The sequence below is a fragment of the Apium graveolens genome, chromosome 6 (genome assembly GCF_009905375.1).
Source record: "Apium graveolens cultivar Ventura chromosome 6, ASM990537v1, whole genome shotgun sequence".
Classification (NCBI taxonomy): Eukaryota; Viridiplantae; Streptophyta; class Magnoliopsida; order Apiales; family Apiaceae; genus Apium; species Apium graveolens.
Window position 1 is genome coordinate 224131437 of NC_133652.1, and position 15707 is coordinate 224147143.

Consider the following 15707-nt stretch of genomic DNA (forward strand, 5'->3'; position numbering starts at 1 on the left):
AAGGGAAGCCCAAGGAGCAGATGACTGCGAGACTTGAGACCTTGGTTCAGTACGTCAACACTAAGCTTGAGGAGATGCGAGCGCACCGGGACTGTACCAGCCAGTAAGTTATTCAGATGGTGGTGGATGAGCTCCAGAGCATTGTGAAGACGCTTCGAGAGGAAAAGACTACCAAGCCCCGTTCGGATGGAGTGGAGCCTTAGTTCTTTCCATTTACCTTTCATGTTGTTGTACTATCAGACTCTGTGGAATCCCCAGTTGTTTCCATTGTTTCCTTTAAATAAGCCTGTTATTCCTAGAATCAGACTTTGTCCTAATCCTATGTATTGTGACCTTTAAAATTTCAATAATTATGTTCTATTGTTCCATTTGCTCTCAACTGTTATTTTACATTTTTATATGCATCACCATATCTGCTTAATTTGAAACTTGACCTCATATGTAGATAAGAATGCCATGCAATACCCTCGAATTGTTCATATCTGTTTTAACATAACTCTTATTTCAGGATCATGCCTCCCAAAAAGAAGAACCCAACAACCACATCCACCACAGACCCAAATATTCTTCGACTACTGGAAACTTTGCAACAGCAAACCAATGTTATAGCTCAACAACAACTAACTCTTCAACAACGAATTGAAAACCAAGATAACCGTGAACCACACCAACCACCTGAACCAGCAGTACCACCTACACAAATTGTCACTTTCAAGGCTTTTCAGAATGTGAAACCACCTGCATTTCATGATACCACTGATCCAGTAATAGCTAACACATGGATCAAGGAGATGGAAAGGGCTTTTGAGTTGGTACAGTTAGGAGACGATCAGAAGACGCCGTATGCTACTTACTTCTTGAAGGGTGAAGTTATCTATTGGTGGGAATCAGTAAAAGCTATGGAAGTCACTCAGCAGGTTTCTTGGGAGAGATTTAAGAAGTTATTTCTGGACAAGTATTACCCTAAGTACATGCAGAATCAGATGGAGCTCAAATTTTTGGAGCTGAAGCAAGGGAACATGACTGTATTGGAGTATGAGAAGAAGTTCACAGAGTTGTCAAGGTTTGTGATAAAGTATACCAGTACTGAGGAGGAAAAAGGGAAGAGATTTCAGCAAGGATTGGATCCTTGGATCGGAGATAGAGTGGCTATGTTTGAGCTTGATACTTATGCGGGAGTAGTACAGAAAGCTGCTCTGATTGAGAATAATGGGATGTTGTCAAGGAAGAAAAGGGATAACAAGAAGAGGAAGGTTCCATTTTATGGAGAAAATTCTGAAGCGGGAAGTTCACAAGATCGGAATGTAATGAGGATCGGATTCCAGAAGGGTGAAAATTTTCAAAAGAAGGGAAATTTGGGTAAAAGGCAAGAATCAAAGGGGAGCAGTTAGGCAATCCAATGGCAAGTTGGAGAAAATAAGTTCACGAAACCGGAATGCAAGCACTGTGGAAGAAGGCACCCTGGATTATGTAATAAGCTGAGCATGACATGCTATAGGTGAATCAGAAGGGACATTTGGCGAATGAGTGCAAGATGCCGAAGCCAGGAGTTACGTGTTACAAGTGTGGGAAGACTGGACACATAGCTAGGGAGTGCAAGGCAACCGGACCAGTCAAAGTTTTAATGACCGTGGCAAGTACCAGTGCGAGCGTGGCAGCCGAGGTATTGGCATTACCTCCACCACCTACACCAACCCCGCAAGCAACAGCATGGACATTTGATTTGAAGATGAAAGATGCTGTTCAGAATTCTGAGGTGATAGAAGGTACACTTTTACTCAATAATGTCAAAGCTAAAGTATTGATTGATTCGGGAGCAACAAGATCTTTCATATCAGAATCTTTTGTTGATAAGCTTCAATGTGATAAAATGATTATGAGTGAGGTAGTAAATGTGGTAATTGCGAACCAAGAGAAGATTCCTGTGAATCAATTTTGTCCAAAGTATGAGATTGATATTTCGGGGTATAAGTTTTCAGCCGACTTGATACTCTTCAAGTTGGGAGAGTTTGACATAATTTTAGGCATGGATTGGTTAGGAGAAAATAGCGCTCAGATTAATTATAAGACCAAGAAAGTGTATTTAAAGACGAAGAGTGGAGAGAAGGTAGTATTTAAGGGGCAGAGGCAAGAGCAACTATTTCTTACAATCGTTCAGGCTAAGAAGCTACTTAGAAAAGGTTGTGAGTCGTTCCTAGCTTATGTAGTGGATTCAGAAAAAGGCAGCCCTAGCATAGAAGATATTCTTGTAGTTACCGAGTTTCCCGATGTGTTTCCCGATGAACTACCAGGCTTACCACCAGATCGACAAATTGAGTTCGAGATCAACCTTGCTCCAGGCACGGAATTAGTTTCAAAGGCCCCATATAGGATGGCACCAGCAGAAATAAAAGAGTTGGCGAGCCAGCTACAAGAATTGTTGGATAAGGGAGTGATACGGCCAAGTACGTCGCCATGGAGAGCACCAGTTCTGTTTGTCAAGAAGAAAGATGGGAGCATGCGATTATGCATAGATTATCGAGAGTTGAATAAGGTAACGACGAAGAACCGCTACCCGCTACCAAGAATAGATGACCTTTTTGACCAGCTGAAGGGAGCAAAATGCTTTTCAAAGATCGATTTGAGATCGGGATACCATCAATTAAAGATCAAAGAAGAAGATATTCCCAAGACCGCATTCAGGACCAGATATGGGCATCATGAATTCTTAGTAATTCTTTGGACTGACCAACGCCCCGGCTGCATTTATGGATCTGATGAATCGAGTATTTAAGAAGTATTTGGACAAATTTGTCGTGGTATTCATTGATGACATCCTTATTTATTCTAAGTCGGAAGAAGAACATAAGCAGCACCTCTGGATAGCATTGGAAATACTTTGTCAAGAGAAGTTGTATGCCAAGTTTACCAAATGTGAGTTCTGGTTAAAGGAAGTTCAATTTTTGTGGCATGTCATTGGAAATGAAGGAGTTAAAGTGGATCCGACAAAGATTGAGGCAGTTATGAGTTGGGAGAGGCCAAAGACTCCTACGGAAGTGCGAAGTTTTCTAGGGTTGGCAGGATACTATAGAAGGTTCGTCAAGGATTTTTCGAAAATCGCCACGCCATTGACCAAGTTAACCAGAAAGAATCAAAACTTTGAATGGAGTGCAGAATGTGAGGATAGTTTTCAAAAGTTGTTAGTGCTACCGGATAATCAAGGAAACTTTGTAATATTCAGCGACGCTTCACATAAGGGATTGGGTTGTGTGTTAATGCAACACAGTAAGGTGATCGCATATGCGTCAAGACAGTTAAAACTGCATGAGTTAAAGTACCCGACGCATGACTTGGAACTAGCCGCCATAGTGTTCGCACTTAAGATTTGGAGACATTACCTCTACGGAGAGAAGTGTGAAATCTACACGGATCACAAGAGTTTATAGTACATTTTCACTCAGAAGGAGCTCAATATGAGGCAGAGGAGATGGCTGGAATTGATCAAGGACTATGACTGCTCGATAAATTACCATCCTGGAAAGGCGAATGTTGTGGCCGATGCTCTAAGTAGGAAAGAGAGACTGAATAAGATGACATCACCAAAGGAATTATCTAAAGAAATCAAGAGATTTGAACTGGAACTTTGTGATTGTGGAAAAGTTGAGGAAGTTTGTCACGTAATGACTTTTCAGCCAACACTAGTGGAAAAGATAAAGAAATGTCAAGAAGAAGTAATGGAGAAAGAGAAGAATCAGTTATCTGGAGAGGAGATTAATACTCAAAGGGATGAGCAAGGGATACTAAGGTTTTCTTCCAGAATATGGATTCCTCATGTACCTGAATTAAAGAATGAGATCCTCCATGAAGCCCACAATTCGAAATTTTTAATCCACCCGGGAAGTACCAAGATGTATCGAGACTGAAAGAAGAACTTTTGGTGGCCAAATATGAAGCGAGACGTGGTAGAATGGGTTGCGAAGTGTTATACTTGTCAGAAAGTGAAGGCAGAACATCAACGACCAAGCGGATTAATTCAGCCCCTGAAGATTCCAGAATGGAAATGGGCAAATATCGCTTTGGACTTTATAGTAGGACTACCGCGAATGAAATCCGGGCATGACGCAATATGGGTTATAATTGATCGTCTTACGAAGTCAGCGCATTTTCTTCCAATTAACGAGAAGTCATCACTGGACAAGTTGGTTCATCTGTATGTGCGCGAAATCATACTAAGGCATGGAGTACCTGTATCAATAGTTTCAGACAGAGATCCCCGATTTAACTTCAGATTTTGGAAGCAATTTCAGGAATGTCTGGGCACAAAGTTGAATATGAGCACGGCGTACCACCCGCAGACTGATGGCCAGAGTGAAAGGACAATCCAAACAATTGAAGACATGTTGCGCAGTTGTGCAATCGATTTTGCAGGAAGTTGGGACGACCATTTGCCGTTGATTGAATTCACTTACAACAACAGCTATCATTCCAGTGTCGGCATGCCACCTTACGAAGCTTTGTACGGGCGAAAATGTAGATCACCAACAAGTTGGGACGAAGTAGGAGAAGGAAAGATTCTCGGCTCGGAATTGGTACAATAGTTGCATGACTCGGTCAAGTTAATTCAGAAAAGGTTGCTTGCTGCTCAAGATAGACAGAGGAAGTATGCGGATCCAGCGCGTAAGGTCGTTCGATTAAAAATTGGCAAAGCTGTTTTATTGAAGGTGTCACCTAGAAAAGGGTTGATGAGATTTGGCAAGAAAGGGAAGTTAGAACCTAGATATATAGGTCCTTTTGAAATATTGAGTCAAGTGGGAAAGGTGGCCTACGAGTCGGCCTTACCACCTCAGTATCAGCATATGCATAATGTGTTCCATGTGTCATTGCTTAAGAAGTATAATCCTGACGCTAGCCATATAATAGAATATGAACCTGTAGAAATTCAGGCAGACCTGTCATTTGTGGAGCAACCGGTTAAAATACTCGACTGGCAAGAGAAGAGCCTTAGAAATAAGTCAGTAAAGTTAGTAAAAGTGCTTTGGAGGAACCCTAAGGTCAAAGAATCGACTTGGGAGTTAGAGTCTGATATGCATTCCCGGTATCCTCATCTGTTTTTTAGATTCTGGGGACAGAATCTCTTAAGGGGGAGAGGATGTTACACCCGACATTTATGTGTAATATTAATTATAAATTTGGTGTAATTATAAAGCTGAATGCCAATATATTCAACTATTGTATGCTTGTGTGAATGAGAATTTCTGCGTCTTAAATTTTCGATATGTGGTATATGATTTTTCAAATCAAAAGTTTATTTATTTCTTTAATTTTTTTTTGATTTATAAGGAATATTTTAAACCTTGAATAAATTTCTTTTTAAAAAGTTATTTTGCTCACAAATTTCAAAAGTAGTTTTATAAAATTTCCAAAAATCCAAGCTATTTTATGGTATAAATTTTATAATTTTTGAACTTGTGTTTTATTTTATAAAATTAAATCTTTATAAGTATTAATTGTCATAATTAGCAAATTACATAGTTATCCTTGCATGCAAATCCTTTCTATTCAATCCAAAAGGGCTAAAGAGTCAATAACCACCCCATTAACTCTTATTTTCTAGCCAAATACCTTCTTTACCCTTGCATGCAAATTGAACCAAGTACAAGTGGAAGGGTAATCATGTCAATTCCTATTTCCACTCACATTTGTCAACACAAAAACCATAAAACAAGTAAAGGCATGATCATTTCACACATCACTCACCACCACACTCATTCTTCTCTCCCTTCTCTCTCTCACTCTCGGCTACTCCCTCCTTCACTCTCGGCTTTTAGCCGAAACCACTCCCTCCCCATTTTTCTTCATTCCTCAACCAAGCTTCCACCCTCTATACAAGTAAATGTTACTTCCCATACCATGATCACTCATATTTCAAAGAGTTTTGAGTAGAAAGTTTAAGTTTTAAGGTTGCATGTAAAAGTTTTAGTTGAAACTCAAAGTACAACCTTGATTCTTGTGAGTTTAGGGTTGTTTTTGACAGGACTACAAGCAATGGAGAAGTGCCAAGTCTTGAGAAGGAAACTATTGATGATTAAATGGCCATTCCCTTCCATTTCATTCGGCCATGACCATACGGGAGCCGAATTAATGGTCCTTAAGACTATTCTTGTTGCTTTGTTCAATTTTTGCATGTTTATGTGATAATGGCTTGAATTTTATGGTGAAAATTTGATGAAACTCCTTGCATGCTAAGTGATCATCTAGATATAGCTCATGCTAGGCTTGCATGTAAATTTCTTGGTAAAACATATTTAGAAAACATGTTGTTTGGCTTGCAAAACTCGAGGACATGCACACATGTGAATTTCTCTTAAAATGTTATAAGATTTTGATCATTTGGAAAGATTTTGTTAGTAAGATTTAATTTCAGTAGGATTAAGGTGTTAATATTGATTAATGCTCCTTGATGCATGGTAATAATTCGTAATTATCTTTTATAAAAATGCATATCTTGTTGTTTCAAAAACTTGATGATTTGTGAGTTGGGAAGTGTAGTTTCTGTTGTTTTGCCATAATTGTACCATAGGTAAAGGATGATCTCCACCAAAATTATTTTGAGAATAAGGGAGTTAGTTCAGTAGATCACCATGTTTAAGTCTTGGTTTGGGTATTGGGTTGTTGGTAGTTGAGTTTGTCAAGTCAAAACCTTGGAGAAAGGAGAGTTATAGTTTCTGCAGAAAATCAATTTAGTACCCTGAGGTTTAGAGTGAGTTTTGACCATGTCATTGATGTGCACTTTGAGGCCCAAGCCACCAGAAGTTAGTATTGGGAGTATATAAAAGGTTTTAGGTGTTGGTTGGAGGTTTGCATGTCATTTGGTTAGGTGCACAAGTAGAATAACAAACTCTGTCCAGCAGGGGACAGTTTTGTTGCAACTTAGAAATAGGGAGATTTGACCATGTCATGGGTAGGCCCTCATTAGGCCCTGTTGGGCCTTAGTTAGAGGGAGTGTCAGAGAAGTTTTTCCAACCATATTTCATAGGATATGAGTTAGAACCATGTGTCACAAGTTAATTCAAGTCAGGGCATTTTCTGCCCAGAAAAACAGGGGAACCTTGGACTTTTAGCTTAGGCCCAAGAAGGCCCAAGCCAGGCCCTTGAGCCACATCAAGTTTGTGAGATGCCCTTAGGTCAGGAGAGTTTTTTGTAAAAGTTTTGAAGGAAAACCTGTAGTTTAAGAGTGTCTAATGCACTCAAGAAACCGTAGTTTTCATTCTGAAATTTGCACCAGTGAGCACTTTCACTTATCACATAGTTTTAGAACACTTAGGAGTGAGATTTAGGTTGACCACCATAGTTGTAAGATATTATAAGGTCAGTAGAGCAAAAGGCACAAGTGAGGGTCAATAGGTTTTGGATAGTTTAGTAAAGGCACATCGAGTTAGGAAGCCAAAATTTGAAGACTTTGTCTAGTTTAGCGATCAAGTGACTTAAGTTGTGAGTCGAGATCATCCAAGCCTAGTGTTGCATTATGGTGTATATGGTGTTATTTGGTATTAATATATGATATGTGATTATGTGGCTATGTGTGTACAATTGTAATTTAAAGGTGAATATAAAATTAAGTGCATATAGGCCTAAGTGCCATCCGTGTTTAATTTTGGGTTGTAAATAGGTTTAGTTGGTGAGAGTATATTATAATGAAGATTATTATTATTTATGTAGGATCTCGAGACGAGGGAAAACTTGTCATAAAGGTCGTGTGAAGCTCCAGTTGCTCCTACCAGTCAGACCAGACCAGCCTTTCTCAAGGCAAGTGATTCAACTTGTCCTTCGTATTTACTGCTAATAGTTCATACATTGTTGCAACTATCCTGTGTCATTTGATATATTAAATCAAGCGTATCTTATGTTTATCTTTGAATTATATAGAGATGCCATGAACCCTCGAGTACGTATTGCAAAGTAGTCTTATCATGATAGTATATTAAAGTAATTCGAATTCTATGATAAAAGAAAAGGGCAGTTATAACTCTTGGTTGATTCTCTTAATTAACATGCTGATGATTCCTAAGTATTGATATCTCATCCTGATACTTGAACCCCTATAGAACCTTACCTTGAACCCTGAAAGTCAGATACTTATCAAAGTGATTCCTCATTGATTGATACCCCTCTTTCTTATCCTAAAGCTTGACAATTCTGATATATCCTGAACTAAAAATCATTTCTTCATACCTTAACACCCTTAGTATTCATGAAGCTTACCTCCTTGGTGATCCAGCACTTGAACCTTGATGAGAAACCATTGCTTTAAGGCCAATTTGGCATTTCCCTTCATGATATCCAGTAGCCTCACTAAATTCCCTTGTCCAAACTTTGAAATATGAAAACCATTCAGTTACCCTAATAGAGTATAGTTTTGTGATTCATGGCTCTGAGAGTTAGTACCATTTCCCCGTGTTTCGAGTCGATCTATAATCCTTTGATAAAGATGTTTACTGTAAAAAGAGATTTTGTTATAATTCGGCATCAGTTTTTGAAATAAATAAAATGTGGGTTTTCAGTCCCAAAGGGGGATAAATGTTTTCTTTGAATAGTGGATCTGGACTGAGACGCGAGTCCTTTCCACACTTATATTAGGCTTAAAAGTTGCCTAGGGATTCCCATTAATGTTTTAGAACCCAGCGAGGTTCGGGATTACTTCGCGGCTGATCACCGGCTGTAATCCGTAGCATCATAAAATGATTTTGATTAAACGGTATGATTTTGAAATTGTTTTGATACAAACAAAATGATGCCATCACCCAAAGTTTATCCCTCATTATCAGTGGTTATGTCTTTCCATTGTCATTCTTTAATGTATATCTCGATTTATGTTTTGTATCATATTGTTTAGCACTTGTTCAGCATTTGGCTCACTCCTTGCTTTACCCTGATATTACAGCTAGCAGCTATGGTTAGATTCAAGCAGACTGCCCGTAAGACCTGTGATGCTGATGCTTATGTTCGAGCTCAGGTAGAATAAGTGATAGTAGTTTGTGTGAGGACTCGGTATTTAAAATCAGATGTAATAGTTGATAGTGTTGGGCTGTTCCAAACCCTAAACTGTAAGATCTTGGATTTGGTTATGTTATTTCTTTTAAAAAGTTGTAATAGCTATATTTAATCTGTTGTTTAAGTTGGGGTGTGACATAGAGTGGGTCCGATAACCTATAAACAACAACATAAGTCGGAATTAAACCCCGGTCACTTAAGAAACTAGACTTTAACCAATTGAACCCTAACGTTCGCTTATGGTCACTTCTACGCTTAACGAATCATATAAGTCATTCGAGTACCCTCGGCTCCACCATTTTTAATAAATTAACCATTAAGAATTTTAAGGCGATTCTTTCGCGAGTACCCTACCAATTGCCTTATCCACTTTACATAATTGTTTCATACTCCAATTAGTCATTTAAGGGCCTTAACCAAGGTTTTAAAGTAAGGCGAGGGGTAATGGTTCGTTCGCGAAATGTCGTTACTTAAAACGGTCGTTTCTCCTAAACCGTACATCGGATTCAAGCGAACCACATATCAAAACCAAGCTCGTAACATGAACTATCTAAACATGGCAATGGTCAGAATCTAACAGTGAGTTCACGGGTCCGGAAGTTAAGAACAAAACAGTCTAAGGTAAATCGGGCATTAAGACGACTATGTTTACGCGATTTCCCAAATTTTACCATTCCAAATCATATCAATCCAACTACCAATCAACAACAATTCAAGATACACATCAATGCTACTGATTTCAGTCATAATAAGCCCAAGAATCTCAATTTAATCCAACATCATACTATCTTCAAATTCAACCAAACTACTAAATCGAACAAGGTTCAATTCATGCTTAAACATTTAAACTACTACTCCTCCATTAACAATCATCAACACCTCAATTAAAATCCAATCACTACAAACCCAACCAAACTTTAAAAATACAAGCATCATGCTTCTCATGAACTATATTAATCAAAACCACTCCTAAATATTCAAAGTAAAACTAGGGTTTGAAGTTTTATACCTTCCTTGAAGCTTTTAATCCATGAAAGATCCTTGGAATGCCCATGGAAGCCTTAATCTATGCTTAAGCTACCTTGACCTTACAAATAAAATTAAGAATCAAAAATTTGTTCTTGAAAGTTACTATTCACCCTAAACTAAAATGATTTATTTGAGCTAGCAAACCTTGGATTCAAGCACTCAAACTACTTGTTCTTCTTAGTTATGAAATATAGAATCCAAGGAAACAAACCTCTTGAATTATGATTGAGTGGAGCTTGGGTTTGGAAATTTTTCTTCTTGTTTTTCTTCAAAAAACCGTGAGCAAGGAGATGGGGGGGGAGAAATGAATGTGTTTGCTTGGTTGCTTCCTTTTGTTTGTTTAATTAAATTGTTACCATGGTAAAAATTGTGTGGCTTATAATCAACCAACAAATCCTTCCCATTTGGTCATGCTTATGTCATCCACTTATGTCATCTTCCCAAACTTGTCTTCTTCTTGTTGGTGTGATGACATCATCATCATTAACCTCTTTGATTAACTCCTAATTACTTGGCTAATGATCGTTGATCTGTTATACGGTTCACTTAACTTTCGTTCTCGTTTATCGTTTGAGGGATCATACCCGGGATCTTATTACTTGGGTTCCCTTAACCTTTCTCAATACATTATATTCCTTTTATGATCCCCTCTTATAATCCTTGAATTTAAATCCTTTTTATCCCGTTACCTTATACTCAATTCTTTCGGTATCTGGCGGATTTTCGGGAAAAATCAAAGTGTTTGAATTTGGATTCTGACGATCTTTACATACACTTATATACCATATAGAGTACTAATAAGATCTCAGAATAACAATAAAAGAACCTCTACAAAGTGAGGCATGAAAAGTTTTCTTATTCAGCATAATCAGCAAAATCACTATTCATAAGGGTTACAAAAAGTTCAAAATTTTTGGGGTTATTACAGTCTCCCCTCCTTAAAAGGATTCCGTCCCGGAATCAGATAGAAAATAATTGGGGGTACTTTTCTAGAATTGCGCTCTCTATTTCCCAAGTTGATTCCTCCACATTATGATTCTGCCATAGCACTCTGACTAGCTTGATCACTTTATCCCGAAGCACCTGTTCCTTCTTATCTATAATCTTTACTGGTTTCTCCACGTAAGTCAGATCTGTTTGCATATCCACCTGCTCGTACTCCACTATGTGTCTGGCATCCCGATGATACTTCCTTAGCATTGACACATGGAACACATTATGAACTTGCTACAGTTTCGGGGGGTAGGGCTAGCTCATATGCTAACTTGCCAATACGTCTTAATATATCCAAGGGTCCAACAAATCATGGACTTAGCTTTCCTTTCTTTCGGAACCTCATCAATCCTTTCCAAGGGAATACCTATAACAGCACTAGGTCCCCTACTTCCTATTCTTTGTCCTTTCGTGTCAATTCAACATACTTTTTATGTCCATCTTGGGCTACTACCAGCCGTCCTCTGATTAGATCTATTATATCCCTGGTCCCTTGGACTACTGCGGGTCCGAGCATCTTGCACTCTACAACTTCATCCTAACATAAGAGAGATCGATATTGTCTTCCCTCAAGGATCTCATAAAGCGACATCTCGATATTGACATACCATCTATCATTGTAAGAAAACTCGATACGTGCTAAGTGATCATTCCAAATTCTTTCAAGTCTATCGCACAAACTCTCATCATAGCTTCTAGCGTTATAGCTTTTGCTTCTCAATACCCACTCTTTTCCAGTTCGTAATCGTTACTATCTTCCGTACATAATACTATACTGGTTACACCTTTGCTCGTTAGCATTCTATAACCTTTTATTACACGCGTCAACCTTAGTATCAAGAATGTGTTTCCATTCCGAATACCACCATACTCATACTACTCATTTTCTAACTACTTCTATCTTCGAAAGCTTGATTCATCATATAGAGGTAAAGGAATTTGTTGAGAGATCACTATGATCATGAACACTTGTTATATCGCATAGTTAGTACAGAAGGTGGCCAGCCTTTAGTACTTGACAAGCAATTAAACAACATGTGGTATCCTACTAGGCTTCTATCACACAGATATATAGTCATTCGGCAATACCTCCCCTTCTGGAAGGGTTGTTCTTCTCAGCTTATACAAAATGAAAAGGAGAGAAAAGAATGAATTGAAGAGAATTGTATATATATAAAATATACTGCCACAAAATATCTGGCTTGGAATCTACCTCTGAACTATAGAGGTTTGTCATAGGAGAACAAAACATATACGTATATATATCAACATCAGGTATTATAGCATCGTATTTCACATGCCTAAATATTTTTGATATTCTGTCCATCATTCTATGGACCCATGCTCTTGCTCGAGCTTATACACAATCGCCTTTGAAACTCCCTCGACATCGAAAATTGAATCTGGGATCTCATTCTAGACATCATCGTTACTAGAATTCTATGCTTGCACCGCAACCTTCCTCGTATAATAATACGACTCTCTATTGATAAGAAGGAATAAGTATTCAATAGGTAAATAATCGACTTAATTAGTCTATTAATGATAACTTATACATCATCACAACCCGATTAGTGGTACCCAATCTCAACATCCATTACACTACAACTCTCACGGTTGTAATCGGCTCATTATTCAAAGAATCGTTGCTGCATTACTAGGGTCCACCACTGACCTACAGTCGTCATTCGTTTTCTATGAAATCTTAATAGCTAACCATACAGAGTCCATAAATGTCGTATCAAATTCTTCTAAGGAGGCAATATAATCACCATTCCATGATTTATGAAGAACACTCCTGAACTTGGCGTATATATGATATGAAGCAGATAAAATTGCAGAAGAGTTTCAATAAAAGCAACGATAGCAGGTTAATACCATTCTTAATAATATGTCTTTATTATGAGACATAAATCTCAAAGGTTCATTTAGACCTTTCGTAACATGGTCGTGGCTTATCTCAAGATATGACCTTATAAGATAGATAGCCCGCTCACGGCGATTACATAAATTAAATCTTTACCAAACTACTATCACGGTTGAATATCACACAATCATCAAAAGGAATGTCAATCTTCCAAACCATAATACAACCTTCACGGCTTCAACCATCATCACTGTATTCCTCTGGCACGAGCGCCTATAATTATCCTCTTACATTTAAAGTGTCGGCCACCTCTTTGGCCTTTCCAGATAGTAAAATTTCCTTACAATCAATGTCTTTTAAATGACCTTCAACTAAATTTTCTACCTCATTTCCAATCACTGCTTGTGTGAAAATGCTCTTCCTTACGCTTTGGTAAAAAAATATATCACCATTTTTCCATAAGTTATTGCCTCGGTCTTTTAGAGGTTAACATTGTCACGACTGACTCTCGATCATACTTCAGACGTCTCTTATCTTGGGTCATACTTGTTTTCACCAATCTCGACCCTCATTGGATCGATCTATAATTTCTTATGGTTCAACACGTGCCCCACCTGGCATTATTATAATTACGTCATATTTCCTTTATCAAAATTTCTATGCTTGAGAACTTTGAATACTACCTTTCTCCTTGTAAAACCTCTAAGGTTATCCTTAAATCCTTCATCAGGTACACCCTAGGTACAGGGCATATCAAGATACCATTTACTAATACCAGAATCATTGTCTATATACTTTTGAAAAATTTCTCCACTGATCCTTAAAGTTTGTTGTTACCTTAATCCTTTCCAATTCATACTGTCAAGACTCATACTACCCCTATTAAGGGTGAAATGCCAACCTTTATGCATTCCCCTAGGATTCATTTTAAGTTACCGAGGTTCTATCCTTAATTCCACCTTTAAAAAGGTACATGCATCCTTCCATGGATAAATCAAGTCATATATCCTTGATAGATTATCTTATTTAATCATTCCCATCTCGATAGTCTATACCAAATCTCACAATAGCATCCTTATTCAAAATGAGGTCAATCAATATGGCCTCCAAAAGATAACAACGGTTATCCGCTTTTCTTGCCTAATTTAGTAATGATAACAGGGATGTTCTAGAAGATATTGGTCGTGTTCAACGTGAACTTTTTAGTTCTAACTGCTCATTTACCTCTTTATTTATCTCAACAGTCATCTTAATGTTGGGATATCTTTTATACCTGGCGTCTCCTTTTCTAGGTATCAAGTCACATGTCTTACATACACTTCACATTCTTGAAGGTCACTTCCTTCATCCAATTTCCTAATTTCTTGCTTTCATGTCTCCTCAGTCCATCTGTGTTTCCTTATTAATCCATCGATCTATCTCAAAGTTTCATCGAATACTCTCAACTTAAAGGGGATAATATATATGTACCTCTTATGCCTTCAACCATCAATTTTAACTCATGGTGAATCACCCTCATCCCGATGATTACATACTTTTCTATATCTATTGTTACGAGTCTTTAGGGTTTCCTCATACCCAACTCCCATATCATACCTCAAACTCTATTGCCTTTATATTCCTTTCCACTTCAGTTTCTTTTTATTTTCCTTTCTCTTACAATCATTTCATGAACCCACTAATTATTTACTTCAAACATCAAATCACTCTAGGATTCGTGTCCTCAGGACGAATTTTGCCAACTTTTACAACTTAGATTCATAACTCATCATACTCGTCCACCTTTGTTCTGGCTCTAAAGCTTTTACACTATCTCTATAACCTTGGGAAGTACTTTCCCGAAAACAATTGACTGAACTTTAATCGGTTTATTATAACCTCTGGCCCCGTGTCTTTCTTCGCCTTTCACCAGCAGGTGGCCTCTCTCTTAGGAAGGTAAGTGACGAAAACAGTCTTTTGCGCTTCATCAATCATGTAGAATATAAAATCATTCCTCTATTTCCTTTGGCCAGGCTCTTGCCTCGGCTAGGTCAACTTGTTCCTTAGAACTCTAAGAGCTTAGTGACTTAAAGGTCTTGAAAGAATTTCCCACCGCATTGTTTCCTCAGGGATGTGGTTAGGGATAATAGTCTAAGTTCTGTTTAGAAAGGTCCATGAATTGTCGTATAGGAGTACCGTCTCGGGTCTCCTTTCCTTACTCGGCTTCTGTTTCCTTAGTCTGAACGTTCCCTCCTCCTCCCATAATTGGGGTCATCCTACATGTTTTAAATCCTCATTTTCCACTTCATTATGTGATGGGTTCCTTCTATCTTGATGGTGACCTCCCTGACTATCAAGTTCAGGGTTTGCTCTAAATCTTATTCCTCAAACTAGGGCTTTCATCTAAGATCTCATCTTTAAGCTCTTAAACATTTGGGACCCAAATTATGTAGAAACACCTCATTAATCCCTTATCATCTTTCTCGGTATTAATCTCTTCTCCAGTCATTGGCTCTCTTCCTTCATTCATCAATTTTTCTTGGCACAATATGATCTTTTTCAATAATTCGGGCTGCAGTACAATCTTAAACAGCTTTTCGGTACCGGCTCTAGTTACCTTCACTTCTATTTCCATTTTCTCATAATCTCTTACCAATTCTTCCAAAGACATTATCATCTTGAGTCTCTCCTTTCTACTAAGGGCGTCAGCCACCATATTGGCTTTTCTTAGATGATAAAGAATCTCATAATCGTAATCCTTGATTAGCTCTAACCACCTCCTCTGGCACATGTTGAGCTCTTTCTGCGT